Source organism: Corapipo altera, unplaced genomic scaffold (assembly GCF_003945725.1).
Source record: "Corapipo altera isolate COAL_440 unplaced genomic scaffold, ASM394572v1 268, whole genome shotgun sequence".
NCBI lineage: Eukaryota > Metazoa > Chordata > Aves > Passeriformes > Pipridae > Corapipo > Corapipo altera.
In genome coordinates this window covers 89,182-96,312 of record NW_020884901.1, presented here as the reverse complement: position 1 = coordinate 96,312, position 7,131 = coordinate 89,182, and positions in this window count along the sequence as shown.

Below are 7,131 nucleotides of genomic sequence, written 5' to 3'. Positions count from 1 at the left end.
GCCCCCACCCTACACAAACCACCCCCTAAAAAAACCCCAAAGCCAATAACAAACAAACAACAACAACAAACCCAAAAAAAATACCACAAAAAAATCAATAGCTTAAGAGACCTCAAAAGCATGGACTGGCAAACACTACTGTGTAACATTCTACCTGAATTCTACCTGATGAACAGAATTAATCGTTAAATTAATCACATAATTCTTTAAAATACAGGTTTTGTATTATTGGGTCTTATGTTTGTTTAGCTGATATTGAAAATACGTCTGTGAACATTGCTGTTTAACTCCTGAAATTTAGAAAACAAAAGCTTTTCTAAATTACGGGAAAGCAAAAAGGTAGGTTTGCTATGTTTGACCCCTGTGAAGTTGGGGCATATTGTGCCCCTGCTTTTTGACCCCTGTGAAGTTGGGGCATATTTGTGCAGTAGCTTTATTAAATACACTAGTTCTTAATATTGTGACAGTCTGCAATAAGAATTAATTTCGTAAAACGTGGATTTACAGTATAACCCCCACCTGCTCCATTGGAGCAGTTTCGGTTAAATTGGGTACATCATTTGCCTCTTTGTCCCAAAACTGCCTAAATAAAGAGGCAGAGGGTGGGGAGATGTTTCTCTCCTTGAAGCAACAACAGAACTTTTGTTTCCAGTAAGGGAAGGGATAGTCTGTGTCTAGGGCAGGTAGTCTGTATGTTTACCCACCTAAAAACATGTTGCTGTTTCTGATATAGTTTTTTCCCTAAGTGTATGTTTTAAGCAATTAAATGAAAAAAAAAAAAAAAAAGTAAGTTTTGATAAATTAAGTTTGAGACATGCAAAATCCAAGAAATGTACAGTTATTCCTAACCCTTTATCTTGAACCTGTGCTGTGGTGCCTTTGGTGTGACTTTTTCCCTGGAAGAATGAGTTGAGAATAGCAGGATATGGGTACAAATTTTATATTTCTTGAATTTCTCTGTGTCACAATCTTAACATTATTTAAATCTAGTTCTTTGTATTTGTAAATGTATTAAAATGGTTTGAGTTTACCAAAGAGTGACTTATCCAAAATTGTCTCAGACGAAAGCAAACAAAAAACCATCACGTTGATTGTACAGGTTCAGGTTCAAACCATTGTAAGGGGACTGTTAAGGGGCAGGAAATGATTCGTTTCTGTACAAGCCCATGATCCAGCAACATGCAGGTCCTGCTTGCCCTGCTTGTGCCCGTTCCCTCCCCGGGGGCAGCGTTCCTGATTCCCAAGCCATAGCCCAGCTCTGCCCGGCCCCCCGGGCTCTGCTGAACACCAACAGCACCCCTGGCAGCAGCAATTCCATTGTGCCTTGTCACTCTACGGGGTGCCAGGATCAACACTGTCACAGACACGAGGCGTGACCTGATGAGTTCATGTCACCAGCCCAGCGAGCTGGGATACTTTAGCAACCATGGAAACACTGTACAATGTCTCGTGTCTGTCCAGTTCTCAGCACAGAGCTGTTACACATTTCATTTACAATAAATGCAGAAGTCAATAAAATATGTGAAGAAATATTTGACAGCAAAATAAATGGTGAAATTATATAGGCTGGTTCATAATTGAGTCTCTTCTTAATCTACCTTTTTAATTCTAGACAAATGTGAAAGCAGTGACAGTGTCCTTTCTTCTAGATGCTTAACCTATTTTGACAAACTGTGAAAATAAAGGATTTTATACCTTTGCTAATGTCTGTGGTTTAAAACTGTTATTTTAATTTTCTTTCTTATTATCTTCCATATTATTTCTTTTAAGCTTGTAAATACATTTAGAAAATAGCTTTGTAAATACTTACAGTATATGAAAAGTTCATTTTGGTCACTAAGGCCTCAAGATTGGCTCTGCTTTCTTGGTGTGAAATCTTTCCGTAGCATAAAGGATACTGTCAGTTCACTGTCAGCAGGGTAGACTGTAGGCCTAAATTGAGAGTTTTAATGCAGTCTTCCCCAGCATAAATTCATGGTTTATGCTGAAGCTTTTGGTTTACTTTTAGACAAAGCAATGAGGCCTCTTAATATGTTTAGGTTGAATTATGGGAAGAACAATAGGAATAAAATCAAGGGCTGGGAAAATATTGAATGAGCTTTACCTTTAAATATATATATTATTTAAATTTTTGTATTAGTTTACTGTGATTCTTTTATTGTCATTTTTCTAAACAGGTTTCACATGAAACCATTGAAAGGGACTCAAATATGCAACACCTAATCTATTTTCCAAGGGAATTTTACCCTTGAATGGTGCTTTTTGACTGGTCAGGGTTATTTATTAAATTTTATATTTGAAAGTATTTGGGGAATTATGTAAATTCTTTATATGAATCTCTTTATTTCATGAATTGTAAATTTCATAATACTCAGTGATTGAATTGGAAGTTTAGTAAAGTCATTCAAAATGTTCAAAGTTTATAATCTCTGTGCATTTTACATGTATTTTAACAAGTGCCAGAATAGTTGTATTTAATATTGTAGATTTAATAGTACTTGCACATCCCTGTGACAGCATTAACTTAAGTTACGCAAGTTTACATTAAAAAAAAAAGCTAAACAAACAAGTAAGCCTGGGGCATGTGTTCCTGTATTTCTTCAGGGGATGTGAAGCCACCTATCTCTGACTGAGCAGGTTTGCCTCTCACTCCTGTAGCTCACTCCTGCCATGGCAGATCCAGAACTGCTGACTCTCATTCCCACAGGGATTCAGCCTTTGGACTTGGACTGCGAGCCTCTGGTTATAGGTCTGGGTAGAGGTAGAGCTCTTGCACGATTTTAACAGTATTTGTTTCTGACTGAAAAATTGTATTTTTAAAAAACTTTTATTTGTATGGTTGTTTTTGATGATAAATAATTGAACAGTTTGAATGACTTGACTTGGTGTCATTATCTTGCAATATAAACCGGGAACCTCACACCTCGCACTTCATTGCCACGTGAAGTAAATGAAGCTAGCTAAGCTGATGCTGTAACATCTAGTAACTTTGCCATTAAGAATTATTTTATAGCATGAACTTTAAAATATTTATTCAAATGATATTTTACTCTTGTATTCACTTTGGTTTTAGATTTGTGACATGAATATTTCCGTGCTGCTTTATTTTGTTCTGATGAATTTGTTTCTTGCTTGTAAATTGCTTTTTTTATGGTATAAAGTCAATCGGAATTGCTGTTTGTAAATTAAAATGCTTCTAGAGCAAATCTGTGGTGTCAGTGTCTACATTTGGTTACTTAATCACTAAGGGGCTTGCATTTTAGATGCTATTCCTGAGGTGTGATTAAAAAGTTGCATTTTAATACTCATGTACCAACTAGGAGTCAAAAATTGTTAGAGACAAACTACTCTTGAAGTTTCTCTTTTTTGCCAGCATTAATTGTTTAGTTCTGAATGGATGATGTTTGAATTTTGTACTTTTATGAAGACTCATACTTCTACATCCACCATCAAACTGAGCTTATTTTCTTATTACATAAGAACTATGTGTATAATAACTGTGAGTGGGCACAAGAGATCTCCCTTTCTCCCAAACAACTGAAGTTCTGGCATCAGAAAAAAGGGTGAAGTAGTATCAGGGAAGATCTTCTCTATGATGGGATGCAACAGAAAGCTTGCGAAGGCAGAGCTCTGAAAAAATGTCCATCTGTACTGTGCTGAAACTATAAATGAGACCCTTGTTCAAGACACACGCTCCGATATGACTTCCTCAGAAGGCTTGTACTGTGTAAAACAAATGACAGCAGATGTAGGCAGGAGAGGAAAAGATAAAAGGGTTTTGAAAAGAGTACCCATAGTGAACTCTTTCCTGTCATTAAAACAAAGGAGGGTTCTGAAGGAGGATGCTTTGAGGTAATTTTGTGAGGTTCATCAGTATGAGGCAGTATCACAGAAAGTACAGAGGTGCTTGTTTGAAAACACAGTAAGTAGACAAAGGACAGTGACCCTGGCTAGGTATAAGGGAGATGTGATGGTAAGAAAACAGACATGTTGAGGATTAATGGAAAAACACATGAAAGTGGAAGACACACAACTGCTTTTGGAAGAGAAAAACTTGGGGAAACAATGAAGGGATATCAGCAAAGCAACAAGATTATTGTAGGTTTAATGAGTCTGACTAGTCTTTCTGAAGGTTGATTTCTCTCCTTGTATAGTGAGGAAAATCTGGTACAAAGACAGGGAGTTCCACTGTGCTCAGTCACTTGTGTGTGCAAACTGATTGGCAGTTTCAAAGAACCCCTTCTTTGCTAGTTTTGTCCACATGAAGATGTGGAAATAAGGAAAATTATGGTGGTGGGTATCAGATTATTTTAAGATTTTAAAAATGTCTCCAACTAATAGAATAATTCTGATATCCTTTGCCCTTAACACTTAGAAATTATTCCGTTTTTCTTTTAACTCCCTTTCTTTCTAGCTAACCTTATGATGCATTTTTGTTGCATGGGATTTCAACTTTATCTAATTCTGTCTAGGGATACACCATTGACCTTGGGTAGTTGGTATTTGTTTAAAGTTGCAATCCATGGCAATAATTACAGTGTCATAGTACAGTATGTGTGGTTAAACTTCAACTTATCTGCTTGTTTAGAGTTGCTCCTTAATAATGTAGAAAGGTTATTTCAGCAGAGATATCCAATAAAGGAACTTTATTGCATAAACTAAAGTAATTCTCGTGAGACCCCCCACCTGGAGCACTGCATCCAGGCCACAGAGGTGGTCAGGGGGCTGGAGCCCCTCTGCTCTGGATAGGGGCTGGGATAGCTGGGGGTGCTCAGCCTGGAGTAGAGAAGGCTCTAGGGAGACCCTAGAGCTCCTTCCAGTACCTACAGGGGCTCGAAAAGAGCTGGAGAGGAACTTTGGACAAGGCCCTGGAGGGACAGGACAAGGGAGAATGCCTTCCCACTCCCAGAGGGCAGGGCTAGATGGGGATATTGGGAAGAAATTCTTCCCTCTGAGGCTGGGGAGGGCCTGGCACAGATTGCCTGGAGAATATGTGGCTGCCCCATCCCTGGAAGTGTTCAAGACCAGTTTGGATGTGACTTGGGGCAACCTGAGATAGTAGGTGTCCCTGCCCATGGCAGGGGGTGGAAAGAAGTGAATTTTTAAGTCCCTTCCAACCAAATCATTCTAATTTTATGAATGCTCTGAAATACCTCAGCTTCTCTCATCTTTGCTGGCACATCTGAATTCAGCATCAAGGGAAAAACTGACTCAGAGATTGGACACTTGTTTAAAAAATGCTATAAAATACCATTCTCAGCAAAGCAGGAGATAGAAGAAAAAGGTTTCGTGCAGAAGTTTTGTTAAGAAGGCTAAGGAAAAAAAGTTTGTTTAGGTTAAAAAAAACCCAGTTCTGTTTACCTGATTGTTGTGTACATGCAGCCGTATTGTTTAACTTTTCATAATGCAGACTTCCTGAAAACAGCTTGAAGGGAAGCTGGAATAGCCAGTGAACACGACATACTGAATTTATTCTCTTTCTGCAATAACCGTGCAGGAAAAATGAAGCCTGATCCCATGGATGCTACATTTCATGAATAACATGAAATAGCATACTACAATTGTATTGTGCATTAGTTTAGGAAAAATTTAAATTGAATGTTAAAAGTCAGTTGAACTATAGACAGAAACTTTTAATTAAAATTTTGGGAAATTATATGGCTAATGACGTTGCCTAAAGTAACGTTACTTGTCCATGTGGTTTTTTCCACCAGAGGGTGCTGGCCAGTTTTTTAATATAAATTACTTAAGGTGCTGTACATTACTGAAACCTAAAACAGGAACAAAAACAAACAAACCAACCAACCAACCAAACAAACAAAAAAAGGCTTCCAGTCTTAATTTTGACAACTTCAAGAGGAGCAGGTGCTGAGCAATTCCGTTCTCAGCAAAGCAGGGTTTACACCCAGGATTTCAGAGACTGTTCTGCTGTGCTGCATGAGACCTGTCTGGGCAGAGGGCATCATCATTTTACAGTGCTTTAAGCATCAGTTTGGAAATTCTGACTTGGAATCTCATAATCATTCAGATAAGAAGTACCTAGTGTTCAGACTGTTTTTTCCTGAGTTCTTGCAGAAATATGACTAACTAATGTATATTTTTTTAAGAGGACTGTAGTCCATGAACTGCTGTTTTAATCTCCTGGCACAGTGATATAGAGAGGAAAACACTTTGCCAGAGAATACCTTACTCTTGCTTTAGTGGGAGCTGATGCTGGAAGTTTTAGAGGAAAGTGTGTGTAGTGTGAAAGTAGTGGCAGTACTAGTAGGACAAACTCAAATAAGAATAGTCTATTAAATGATTGGTGATTCACATGACATCAATTTTAATTCTTCAGCCTCTCTAAGGGGGAGGGAAATGTAGGGAAAATACCTTCCCATATAGTGCTTTTGGCTTTGATGTGGTTATTGGAGTTGTATCAGTACTCACAAGCAAATCTCAAATCTATGTTAATTTTTATAGTTTATTCTCAAATTGAATCTTTCTGCTTTGAAAAGCAAGCTCATACAAGTTTAATTGGGATGTCTGAAGATGTTTAAAGTGCTCTGGCTTTGACAGCAGTTGAAAACCTTTAGCAAGCAGGAGACTGGAAAGATGCCTTCTCAATGTAGTCTGGGCATTGTGCAGTATCTCGGAGCTTCCTTCAGGTACCCTCACTTGGCTTTTGTTCTCTAACGTGCAAAACTGGAGCCCGATGTGAGGGGCTGGATTCAGCCCTGCACGTAGTACCAGTGCACAAAGCCAAGAGTACACCGTACCCTGAACGGGGCTTTTAGAGAAGCTGTCAATCAGCGAAAAGCGCACCTTTCTTTCGCCTCGTATCTTCAAGTATCAATAAAGTATCTTCAAGAGGCCCACAAAGCTCTGTTTAATGGCCTTGGAAGAACACATACTATTCTGTCATTTCACTGCCGGGGCCTGGAGCATCAACGTCCGGACCTGAACCCGGGCCCGGGTTCGGTGTGGGGGTTCCCAGAGGTTCCGATGGGAAGGGCAAGGCACAGCCGGTGCTGCCGCGAGGGGAGCGGACGGACGGCACTTCTCTGACCCTGCCCTAGGGGCTGGGACTCAGGCGGGAGGGAGTGCGGGCGTGGCGGTCTGCGGGACACCCGGGCTGTGCGGGACACCGGG